The following is a 14,114-nucleotide window of genomic DNA, read 5'->3' on the forward strand; positions in this document are numbered from 1 at the left end:
GCTCCATCCTTACACACCCTCTGTCCTGCTCAAGAGCACCCAATCTCCAAGAGGGAGGCTTCCACACACATCTGGAGCCTCAGTTTTTATGTCTAGTTACCTGGTTTTACAGCTGCCACACAGGGGATGATCTTGACCACCTGGCTCTAGAGACCAGGAGCCTTGCATTCCTGGTTCCCATGAGACTATAAGAATCAGATTCAGCTCTTAGGATGCTGCATGACTGCAAACTGAAACACACCCCTTTTTCTAAGAAAGAGGCCTAGTTGCTTGTCTAGGAGCTTTGGTCTAAGGGGCAGGCTTCTGGTTTAACACATTTATAGAGGATGCTTCCAGGGAATGGAGGCTGGTGGATGCAGTCTTTGTGTTCTCCCTCTGCCTTGCTTCAGCTCAACAATGTCTTCAAAACATGAGTTTATACCCTTTTCTGGTGCCCTGGTCTTGGTGGCAGCTGCCAAGGGACACCTCTACATCACCTAGCTCTGGTGGCCAGTGGGGCTTATGTTCACAGGTCCCACAGGACTGAAACAAATGGAGAAAGAGTTCTTAAACAGCTACCATACCGAGGGCACAGCAAGAGACAACAGACTCCGAAAGCTCAATCCTTCTGTGAAAGAAGCCAATAGTTTATGTCACAGCAACAGCCTGAGGGAAAGTCTTCAAATTAAACACATATCTAAGGGATTTCCCTTTCCTGAAACTTCAGAAGATAGGGACTACATTTATGCTCTCCATCAGCTGCACTCCAGAGTCCCAACATCCCTCAGATGGGAGCTCTTATATGTGTCTGATGCCCCAGGTTTTATATCTGGTGCCCTGGGTTTTATGGCTGCCACCCAGGTGGTATCCCTTGATTGTCTGGCTCTGGTGGCCAGGGAGCTTGCATTCCTGAGTCATTGAGCTCAAAGACAGCATAGAAGATGTCACCCAATCAGAGGAGAAAAAGAGAAAAATAGCTTAAGGGACTAAGAGGACAACATCAACTAGACCTACATTTGCATTATAGAAGAGAGAGTGAAAGGAGCAGAAAACTTATATGAAGAGATAATAACTGAAAACTTCCCTAATCTAAGGAAAGACACAGACATCCAGATTCAGGAAGCATAGAGAGTTCCAAAACAGATGAACCCAAAGAGACTGACAACAACACACCTTATAATTAAAATGTCAAAACTTAAAGACAAGGAAAAAATCTTAATAGCAACAATAGAATAACAACTTGTTATGTACAAGAGAACCACCATAAGAGTATCAGCATATTTTTCCAGTAGATATTTTGAAGGGCAGAAGAGAGTGGAACAATATATTCAAAGTGTTGAAAGAAAAAAATTTCAACCAAGAATACTCTATTCAGCAAAGTTATCATTCAGAACTGAAGGAGAGACAAACCTTTCCAGGCAAGCAAAAGCTAAAGGAGTTCATCACCACTAACTGGCCTTACAAGAAAGAGACTTCTTTAAACTAAAAAAAAAGAGCACTAATTAGTAATGAAGAAGTATATAAAAATATAAATCTCATTATTAAAGGTAAATATATAGTAAAGGTAGTGGATTAATCACTTATACAGCTAGTTTGATAGTGAAAGGACAAAAGTAGTAAAAAAAAACTGTAACTACTGTAATTAGTTAAGGGATACACAAGATAAAAAGACAAAAGATGTAAAATGTGACATCAAAACCATAAAATGTGGTGGGAGGAATTAAAATGTACAGCATTAGAATGCATTGAAACTTAAGTTGATATCAACTTAAAACAGACCATTATGAATGTAAGTTATTATATGAAAGCCTCTTGGTAACCACAAAGCAAAAACCTATAGTAGATACTCAAAAGATGAGAAAGGAATCTACACATACCAATAAGGAAAGTCATCAAAACACAAAGGAAAAGAGCAAAACAAGAAGAAAGGAACAGAGAAAAACTACAAAATAGCCAGAAAACAATAAACAAAATGACAGTAAGTATAAACCTATCAATAATTACTTTAAATGAAAATGGACTAAATTCTCCAATCAAAAGACACAGAATAGCTGAATGGATTAAAAACAAGACTCAACTGTATGCTGCCCACAAGAGACTCACTTCTGACACAAGGATATTACACAGACTATAAATGAAGGAAAAGAAAAAATATTCCATGGAAATCTAGGGTAGCTACACCTACATCATACAAAATAGCCTTTAAATCAAAGACTGTAATAAGACACAAAGAAGAATATAACATAATGATAAAGGGATCGATCCAAGGGGATATAACATTTGTAAATATCTATGCCTTCAATATAGGAGCACCAAAATAATAAAGCAAATATTAACAAAACCAAAGAGAGAAATCGACAGCAATACAATAATAGTAGAAGACATTAATACCCCATTTATATCAATACATTTGAGCATACAGATCAAAAATCAATTAGAAAATGTTGACCTTAAATGCCACATTAGAAGAGATGGACTTTAACAAATATATACATAACAATTCGTCCAAAAGCAAAAGAAGGCACATTTTTCTTAAGTACACATGGTACACTCTCCAGCATGGATCATATGTTAGGCCACAAAATAAGTCTTATCAAATTTAGGAAGACTGAAATCATATCAAGCATCTTTCCAACCATTATAGTATGAGACTAACCATCAACAACAAAAAGAAAACTGAAAAATTTAAAAATAAGCAGAGATTAAACAACAAGCTACTGAATAACAAATGTGTAACAAAGAAACCAAAAGTGAAAGCAACAGTACCTTTAGACAAATGAACATAGCAATACAATGTACCAAAACTTGTGGGATGCAGCTAACGCAGTTCTAAGAGGGAAATTCATAGTGATAAATACCTTACCTCAAGAAACAAGAAAGTTCTCAAACAACCTAATTTTATACATCAAGGAACTAGAAAAGAAGAATAAATAAATCCCAAAGTTAATAGAAGAGGGAAAATAACAGAATGGAAATAAATGAAATAGAGATTAAAAAGTCAATAGAAAAAATCAATGAAACCAAGGGCTGAAACTTTGAAAAGATTTTTTTTAATGGCAAAACTTTACCTAGACTCACAAAGAAAGAAGAGTGAGGACTGAAGTAGATTAAATCAGAAATGAAAGATGAGATGTTACTACTGATACCATGGAAGTACAAAGGATCATAAGAGACTACTATGTACAGACAACAACAAATTGAGTAACATAGGAGAAATGAATAAATTCCTAGAAACATACAACCTTCTAAGACTGAATCAGGAAGAATTTAAAAATATAAACAGAATTATTACTTGTAAGGAGACTTAAACTGTAATTTAAAAGCTCTGAACAACAAGAGTCCAGGACCAGACAGCTTCACTGGTGAATTCTACTGAACATTCAGAGAAGAATTAATACAAGTCCTCAAGCCCGTCCAAAAAACAGAAGTGTAAGGAACACTTCTTAACTCATTTCATGAGGCCAGAATTACCCTGATACCAAAACTGGATAAGAACACCACAAAAAAAAAAAAAAAAAAAAAAAGAAGAAGAAGAAGAAGAAGAAAGAAAGAAAGAAAATAGGAAGAAGAAAGAAAGAAAATTACAAGCCAATATCACTCAGGAACATAGATGAAAAAAAAATCTTCAACAAAATATTTAGCAAAATAAATATAAGAATACAATAAAAGGGAGGATTGGCCAAGCTGGCAGAGTATAAGGACGCTCATAGCTAACCACCCCCCACAAATACCCCAAGATTCACATCCACGGACCCACCCAGCCAATCAGAGTCTCTGCTGAACTCTCACAGAACATTACCTTCTTCAAGAGACAAAGATGCCATGAATCTAGTAGGAGAAATGGAAAAAAGAAAGAAGAAAAAGCAAAACAGTGCAGGACCAGTCCTGCAGGGAGGGAGAGACAAAGGAAGAATAGCACTCATTCACTGAGTCTCCCCCTATCCAACGGAGAGTTCAGTGGGACAGAGGGGGAATCTCTGAGGCTTGGATCTTTGCAGATTAGCCCTTGACTGATAGGATAAATTAAATGGGTACAGGGGTTCTCTGCAACCTCCAGCCCTAGACACAAAGTGGCAGGTTGGGGATGGGTCAGGCTGCCCAAGCCAGATGGAAGACTGGGGCAGGCTGTACAGAGGCAACTCCAGGGGACTTCAGGGTGCTGTGTACCATGGCTGGGAGGAAATACAGAACAGAACAACCTGGGTCCTCCATAAAATATGAGAGAAAAAAATAAACAACACAGTTGATGTGCCCTGGGGGAAAGGGTGCCATAGCCTCTATCTCTGAAAACCCACTGAACTAGTTCTCAAGAGAAGAGAGGAGAGCCTCAGCCACAGCCACCATATCTTCCAGTGCTTAGCTCCCAGACAGGGAAGGAGTGAAACCTGAATCCACACCTAAGGGCTTAGCAGCCTCATAGGTAATTCAGAGACTTGTTTACAGCCCAGGGAGATAGGGTCATTCTGCCCTGGTGCCTCTGAGAACTGGCCCTTCCAATACAAACAAACAAGGAGCTGAGTTCTGGCACAGAACAGGGGCGAGTTTCATTCCATCATCTTCCCTGAGCCCGACTGTGCAGGAGTGCAGCACCTGACTGCAGTATTGGGAGGGGGTACAATCTACTTGCTGACCAGCACTGGGAGCATCACAGACCAGAGGCACAAATGAAGGGCCTCTGGAAGCAGCGAGCTGAGTTCGCACAGCAGGGTGAGGACAGCAACAGCAACAACCACAAAACAAAAAGAGGTCCCATTAAATAACAAGGACAGGCTCTGACTATCAGGTCAATGGCCACACCCTTAACCAAAGTGGAATAAGACTTGACAACCACCCACACTTAAGGAAGACCTCTCTACAAAACCATTAAGAGTGTACAGTCTCCACAGAAACACATTCAATATTTTTCTTCTTTTATTCTCTGTTCTTTTTCTTTTACTTTTTAAATTTTTTTTATTTTTAAACAATTGTAAACAAATGTGTGCATATATATATATATATATATATATCTCACATATTAAATGCTGTAATGGCTATAAAGTACCTAACAGATGATAGGTACTCAATAAATACTTTGTTTACTTAAAAAAATTGTATATGTCTCTGTTTTTAATACCTTTAATTTTTTTCTTTTAAGATATTTCTATTATTGATTACAGTCAGTTTTAAAATATTTTTTCTTTTTTCCTCTTTTAAGATTTGTAAAGTACATCCCAACTCCATTTTTATTTTGCTCCAACTTGTTCTTCTGTTATTGATTATAATGTTTTCAAACTATTTTTCTCTTCTTTTAAAATTCTCCCTTTTTCTTACTTTTATTTCCACATATGCTTTAGATAGATAAATATACCCCTTAAGGACAACAGTAGATAACTAATACTCCATAAGCCACAGTGTTGGAGAGAGATGAGCAAGATGTAGAAGTAGAGGAATGACTCCCAATTAAAAGAACAAGAGAAATCCCCTGAAAGAACAATCAATGAAATAGATATTGGTAGCCTACTAAATCAAGATTTCAAAAAAGTAGTGATCAAAGTACCAAAATAACTAAAAGATACTGTGTTTAGAGACAGAAAATATATCAAAAATGAAATTGAAGCTATAAAGAGGAGCCAATTAAAATTGGAAAACTCATTTGCTGAGATGAGAGCTGATCTAAAGGCTGTAAGAAGGAGGCTAGATAATGCAGAGGAATGAATAAGTGACCAAGAAGACAGGACAACAGAAATCACCTAATTAGAACCGCTGAGAAAAACAAATAAAAACCAATGAAAACAATATAAGGGACCTATGGGATAATATAAAGTATGCCTATCTATGTATAACAGGGGTTCTGAAGGAGAAGAAAGAGCAAGAGGGATTGAAATGGTATTTGAAGAAATCATGACTGAAAACTTCCCAAACCTAAAGAAGGAATCAGATATCCAAATACAGGAAGTTCAGAGGGTCCCAAACAGGAAGAACCCAAACAGACCCACAACAAGACATATTGTAATCAGGATGGCCAGGGATAAGGATAAAGAAATGATTCTAAAGGCAGCAAAAGAAAAACAAAATGTGAGCTACAAGGGAATCCCCATAAGGCTTTCAGCTGATTTCTTTACACAAACACTACAGGCCAGAAGAGGGTGGCAAGATATACTCAAAGTCATGAATGAAAAAATTTGCAGCCTAGGATACTTTATTCAGAAAGGTTATCATTTAGAATACAAGGAGAGATGAAGAACTTCACAGACAAGGAAAAACTAGAAGAGTTAACCAACACTAAATCCATGTTAAGAGAAATATTGTAAGGTCTACTCTAAATAGAAAAGAAGCAGGATGCTACAGAATTGAGAAAACCATAACTAGAAAGGTGATAACTACCATGAATTACAAGAGAATAAACACAAAATTGTAAAATAAGACATCTAAATCATTAAGAGTGGGAGAGGGAAGCAAGAAAATGCAGGTCTTTTTACTCTTAATTTTTTTGTTCTCGTAGGATGGGTTTGAGCTTTTATTATTATCTGTTTAATACAAACAGTTATACAACAAAGGATAACCACAAGACACAAACATACAATTGAGTCACAAAAACTAAATAGAATCCAAGATAATACAAAGGAAAATTATCAAACCACAAAAGGAAGAAGAAAGGAACACAACAGGAAATAACAAATAAACTGTAAAACTAAGTTCAAAATGGCAATAAACACACATCTATCATTAATTACTGTAAATGTCAATGGACTAAATGCTCCAGTCAAAAGACATAGAGTGACAGACTAGATAATAAAGAAAGAACCTTCAATACACTGCACACTAGAGACCACTTAAGGGAAAGGACACAGATTGAGAGTGAAAGGATGGAAAAGGATATTCCATGCAAATGGAAATGACACGAAAACATGAGTAGCAATACTGATTTCAGACAAAATAGACTTTAAAACAAAGGCCATAAAGAAAGATAAAGAAGGACATGTCATAATGCTTAGAGGAGTAATACAAGATGAGAATATTACACTCATTAATATATATGTACCCAATATAGAAGCAGCTAACTACATAAAGGAAATACTAACAGAGAAAAGGGGAACATTGATGGGAATACAATCATTGTCGGAGGCATTAACACCCCATAAACATCACTGGACAGATCTTCCAGACAGAAAATAAATAAGGCAACAGAGAAATTAAGTGATACAATAGAACAACTAGAATTGGTTGGTATTTTCAGAACATTAAAACCCCCCAAAATAGAATATACATTCTTTTCAAGTGCACATGGAACATTTTCTAGGAATGATCATATAATTGGGCACAAAAGAAGCCTCAAAATTTTTGAGAAGATAGAAATTATCTCAAGCATCTTTACTGACCACAATGCCATGAAACCAGAAATCAACTACAGAGAAAAAAAGGAAACATGGAGATTAAACAACAGGCTATTAAGAAACCAATGGTTCAATGATGAAATCAAAGTTGAAATTAAAAAATACCTTGAGACAAATGATAATGAATGCACAACCACTCAAAACCTATGGGACACAGCAAAGGCAGTGCTAAGAAGAAAGTTTATAGAGATACAGGCCTTCCTGAAAAAAAGAAGAATAATCTCAAATAAACAATCTAACTCACCAGCTAAAAGAATTAGAAAAAGAAGAGCAAAAAAACCCAAAAGGCAGCAGAAGGGGGGAAATAATAAAGATCAGGGAGGAAATAAATAAAATAGAGATTTTAAAACAGTAGAAAAATCAATCAACCAAAGAGCTGGTTTTTTGAAAGGATAAACAAAATTGACAAATCTCTGGCCAAGCTCATGAAGAAGAGAAAAGAGACAGTGCAAATAAGCAAAATAAGAAAGGAAAATGAAGAGATTACAACCATTAACACAGAAATACAAAATATCATACAAGAATATTATGAACAACTATATGGAAACAGAATGTATAACCTAGAGAGGATGGACAAGTTTCTGGAAATATAAGTCCACCAAGTCTGAATCAAGAAGAAACTGATCACTTGAACAAATGGATCACTAGAAATGAAATCGAATTAGGAATTTAAAAAAACTCCCTACAAATAAAATTCCAGGACTGGATGGCTTCACTGGGGAATTCTACCAAACATACAAAGAAGAACTCATACTGGACCTTCCCAAACTCTTCCAGAGGATTTAAAAGGAAGGAATACTCCCAAACTTATACTATAAATACAGCATCACCCTAATACCAAAACCAGGCAAAGACACTACCAAAAAAGAGAATTACAGACCAAATCACTGATGAACATAGATACAAAAATCCTTACCAAAATATCAGCAAATAGATTCCAGTAGCACATTAAAAAGGTTATACACCATGATAAAGTTGGGTTCATTCCAGGGAAACAAGGAAGTGTCAACATATGCAAATCAATCAAGGTAGTACATCACATCAACAAGAGAAAGGACAAAAACCACATAATCATCTCAATAGATTCAGGAAAAGCATTTGATAAAATTCAACACCCATTTATGATAAAAACTCTCACCAAAGTGGATATAGAGGGAACATATCTCAACATAATAAAAGCTATATATGACAAACCTACAGCCAGCATAGTACTCAATGGTGAAAAACAGAAAACCTTCCCACTAAAATATGGGACAAGACAGGGCTGTCCACTCTCACCACTCCTATTCAACATAGTCTTGGAAGTCCCAGCCACAGCAATCAGGCAAGAGAGAGAAACAAAAGGGATTCAAACTGGAAAACAAGAGTATAAATGTCACTATATTCAGATGACATGATACTATACATAGAGAACCCTAAAAGGTCCACGCAAAAACTACTAGAACTAATCAAAGAATTCAGCAAGGTAGCAGGTTACAAGATTAATGTTCAGAAATCAGTTATATTTCTTTTCACTAATAATGAATCAATAGGAAAATAAAGTAAAGAAACAATTCCCTTTAAAATAGCACCCAAAGTAATAAAATACCTAGGAATAAATCTAACCAAAGATATGAAAGACTTATACATGGAGAACTATAAACCATTGATGAAGGAAATTAAAGAATTTTTAAAATGGAAAAATGCTCCTGGATTGGAAGAATCAATAGTGTTAAAATAGTCACACTGCCCAAGGCATTCTACAGATTTAATTCAATCCCTATCAAAATACCCGGTACATGTTTCACAGAACTAGAACAAACCATAATAAAATTTATATGGAAGAACAAAATACCTAGAATTCCCAAAGCATTACTGAAGAAAAAGAAAGAGGCTGGAGGAATAACTCTCCCAGACTTCAGACAATACTATAGAGCTACAGTCATCAAGACAGCATGGTATTGGTACAAAAACAGACAGACATATAGACCAATGGAACAGAATAGAGAGCCCAGAGATGAACCCACAAACTTTGGTCAATTAATCTTTGACAAAGGAGGCAAGAATATGCAATGGAATAAAGACAGTCTCTTCAGCAAATAGTATTGGGAAAACTGGACAGCAGCATGTAAAGCGATGAAGCTAGAACACTCCCTTACACTATACACAAAAATAAACTCAAAATGGATCAAAGACAAACATAAGGCAAAAAACAATAAACCTCCTAAAAGGAGGCAAAACATTATCTCACATACATCTCAAAATATTCTCCTAGGACAGTCTACCCAAGAAACAGAAATAAAAACAAGAATAAACAAATCGGATGTAATTAAACTTACAAGCTTCTGCACAGCAAAGGAAACCATAAGCAAAATAAAATGACAGCCTATGGAATGGGAGAAAATTTTTGCAAACGATGAAGCTGAAAAAGGCTTGATCTCCAGAATATATAAGCAGGTCATATGACTTAATAGGAAAAAACAAACAACCCAATCCAAAAATGGGCAGAAGGCCTAAACAAGCAATTCTCCAAGGAATAAATACGAATGATCAATAGGCACATGAAAAAATGCTCAATATCACTAATTATCAGAGAAATGGAAATCAAAACTACAATGAAGTATCACCTCACACCAGTCAGAATGGCCATCATTCAAAAGTCCTCAGATCACAAATGCTGTGAAGAAAAGGGAACCCTCCTACACTGTTGGTGGAAATATAGTTTGGTTCAGCCACTGTGGAAAACAGTGTGGAGATTCCTCAAAAGACTAGGAATAGACTTAACATATGACCCAGTAATCCTACTCCTGGGCATATATCCAGAAGGAATCCTACTTCAAAGAGAAACCTGCACCCCAATGTTCATAGCAGCACTATTTACAATAGCCAAAACATGGAAACAGCCTAAATGTCCATCAACAGATGACTGGCTAAAGAAGTTATGGTATATTTATACAATGGAATACTATTCTGCCATAAAAACCGACAACATAATGCCATTTTCAGCAACATGGATGTTCCTGGAGAATGTTATTCTAAGTAAAGTAAGCCAGAAGGAGAAAGAAAAATACCATATGAGATTACTCATATGTGGAATAGAAGTAGGAGGAGGTGGAGGAGGAGGAGGTGGGGAAGGGGAAGTTGAAGGAGAAGGAGGAGTAGAGGAAGGAGAGGAAGGAGAAGGGGAAGGAGAAGGAGGGGAAAGGGAAGGGGAAGGAGAAGAAAAAGAAAAAGACAAATGAATATATATACAAAACAGAAGCAGACTCATAGACATAGAATACAAACTTCTGGTTGCCAGAGGGGAGAGGGGTGGGAAGGGACAGACTGGGAGTTCAAAATTTGTAGATACTTACAGGTATATATAGAATAGATTTTAAAAATTATACTGTATAGCACAAGGAAATATATGCAAGATCTTGTGGTAGCTTATGGTGAAAAGAATGTGACAATGAATATATATATGTTCATGTATGACTGAAAAACTGTGCTCTACACTAGAAATTGACACAACATTGTTAACTGACAATAACTCAATAAAATATAATTTAAAAAAAGAATACATTAAAAGGATCATATACTAAGATCTAGTGGGATTTATTCCAGGATCCAAGGGTGATTCAAAATCCACAAAACAATGTGATACACCACATTAACAAAATGGAAGATAAGACCCAATCCAAAAATGCTAAACAAGCGTTTTTCCAATGAAGACATATGAATGGCCAATAGGCACATGAAAAAATGCTCAATATCACTAATTATCAGAGAAGTACAAATCAAAACTACAATGAGGTATCACCTCACACCCGACAGAATGGCCATGATTCAAAAGCCCACAAATGATAAATGCTGGGGTGGGTGTGGAGAAATGGGAATCTTTCTACACTGTTGGTGGGAATGCAGTTTGGTGCAGTCATTATGGAAAATGTATGGAGATTCCTCAAAAAACTAAAATAGACTTACCATATGACCCAGCAATCCCACCCCTGGGCATATATCCAGAGGGAACCTTAATTCAAAAAGATATATGCACCCCAATGTTCACAACAGCACTATTTACAATAGCCAAGACATGGAAACAGCCTAAATGTCCATCAACAGGTGACTGGATAAAGAAGATGTGGTATATTTATATAATGGAATACTACTCAGCCATAAAAATCGACAACATAACACCATTTGCAGCAACATGGATCCTCCTGGAGAATGTCATTCTAAGTGAAGTTAGCCAGAAAGTGAAAGAAAAATATCATATGATATCATTTATATGTGTAAACTGAAAAAAAGAGAGAGACAGAGAGAGACAAGTGAACTAATTACAAAACCAAAACAGATGCACAAACATAGAAAACAAACTTATTTTTACCAGTGGGGAAGGGAATGGGAAGGGATAAATTGGGAGTTCTAGATTTGCAGATACTAACTAATATACATAAAATGGATAAAAAATAAGTTTATACTGTATAGCACAGGAAACTATATTCATATCTTATAGTAACTTATGGTAAAAAGAATATGAAAATGAATATATGTATGTTCCTATATGACTGAAACATTGTGCTGTATACTAAAATTGATGCAACATTGTAAACGGACTATACTTCAATAAAAAAATAAAAATCATATTATCACCTCAATAGATGCAGAGAAAGTATTTGATGAAATTCAACTACCATTTATGATTAAGAAAAAACTCTCAACAAAGTAGATATAGAGGAAACATACTTTAATGATAATAAAGCCCATATATGACAAATCCACAGCTAACATCATACTCAATGGTGAAGCTGAAAGCTGAATAAGACAATGTTGTCCTCTCTCATCACTTTTATTCAGTATGGTAGTGGAAGTCCTAACCAGAACATTTAGGCAAGAAAAAGAAGTAAAAGGCATCCAAATTGGAAAAGAAGTAAAACTGTCACTATTTTCAGGTGACATGATATTATATATGGAAAACCCTAAAGATTACACACACACACACACACACACACAAACATTAGAACTAACAAATTATTTCATTAGAGTTGCAGGATATAAAATCAATATACAAAAATCTGCTGAGTTTCTATATATTACTAACAAACTATCAGAAAGAGAATTTAAGAAAAGAATCCCATTCATAATAGCATCAAAATAAAATACTTAGGAATAAATTTAACCAAGGAGGTGAAAGACCTGTACACTGAACCATAAGACACTGATGAAAAGAACTGAAGAAGATACAAATAAATTGAAAGATATCCCATACTCATGGATTGGAGAAATTAATATTGTTAAAATTTCCATTCTACCCAAAGCAATCTACAGATTCAGTGCATTCTCTATCAAAAAATAAAACTTCTAAAGGCACTTTTCACAGAAATAGAACAGTCTAAAATTTATATAAAACTGCAAAAGATCTCAAATACTCAAAGTAATCTTGAGAAAGAACAAAACTGGAGGCATCACACTCCCTGATTTCAAACTATATTACAAAATTATAGGAATTAAAAGAGTATGGTATTGGCATACTTTAGTGATTTTTTTTTTTTTTGAAAACAAAGGCAACAAAAGCAAAAATTCAACTGGGACTATATCACACTAAAATGCTTCTACATGGCAAAGGAAATCATTAAAAAAAGGAAAAGATAATCTTAATAGGAAAAAATATTGAAAAATCACATATTTGATAAGTTAATATATAAAATATATAAAGAACTCATATAATTCAAAAGCAAAACAGAAAGAAACAAACAAACAAACAAACAAACAAACAAACAATCTGATCCATGAACAGAGGATCTGAATAGACATTCTTCCAAGAACACATTCGGAAAGCCAAAGGGTACATGAAAAGATACTCAACATCACTAATCATCAGGGAAATGCAAATCAAAACCTCACTCTTTAGAATGACTATTACCAAGAAGACAAGAAATAACAAGTACAGGTGAGGATATGGAGAAATGAAGACATTTGCTCACTGTTGGTGGGAATGTGAATTGATGCAGCCAGTATGGAAAGAAGTATGAAGTTTCCTCACAAATGTAAAATAGAACTACCATATGACCCTGCTATTCCATTTCTGGGTATTTATCTGAAACATAAAGACAACATTAACTTGAAAAGACACATGCACTACCATGTTCACTGCAGCATTATTTACAACAACCAAGATATGGAAATAACCTAGGTGTCCACTGATGGATTAATGGATAAAGAAAATGTGATAGATAGACATACACATAGATATATAGAGATAGATAGATATAGATATAGATATAGATGAAACAATACTCAGCCATAAAAAAGAATGAAATCTTATCATTTGCAACAACATTGATAGATCTAGAGGGCATTATGCTAATTGAAATGTCAGACAAAGAAAGACAAATACGATAGATCTCTCTTATCTGTGAAATCTAAAAAACAAAATACTCATAAATATAGATTGGCTGTTGCCAAAGGCAAGGGGTGGGGGTGGGCAAAATTGGTGAAGAGAGTTAAAAGGTAAAAACTTCCAGTTATAAAATAAATAGCTCATGGGGATATAATGTACTGCATGGCAACTCTAGTTAATAATACTGTAAGGCACATTTGAAAGTTGCTAACAGAGTAAATCTTAAGTCACAATCATTAAAAAAAAATCTGTAACTATGTATGGTGGCAGATGTTAACTAGACTTATTATGGTGATCATTTTGCAATATGTACAAATATTGAATCATTATGTTGTACACCCAAAACTGATGTAATGTTGTATGTCAAATTATACCTCAATTAAAAAAAACATTTTAAGTAG

The 14,114-nt window shown here is 35.3% G+C and overlaps 1 long non-coding RNA gene across 1 annotated transcript in view; it reads left to right on the forward strand.

The window, feature by feature from the left end:
• The first annotated feature begins 11,717 nt into the window (after positions 1-11,717).
• The window catches only part of LOC116665732, a 28,731-nt gene continuing 26,334 nt past the window's right edge, over positions 11,718-14,114 (forward strand). Inside the window, exons 1-2 of the long non-coding RNA XR_004322382.1 lie at positions 11,718-11,735; positions 13,984-13,985. This is a non-coding gene — a long non-coding RNA (uncharacterized LOC116665732). The remainder of the gene's footprint in view (positions 11,736-13,983; positions 13,986-14,114) is intronic.

The sequence above is a fragment of the Camelus ferus genome, chromosome 9 (genome assembly GCF_009834535.1).
Source record: "Camelus ferus isolate YT-003-E chromosome 9, BCGSAC_Cfer_1.0, whole genome shotgun sequence".
NCBI lineage: Eukaryota > Metazoa > Chordata > Mammalia > Artiodactyla > Camelidae > Camelus > Camelus ferus.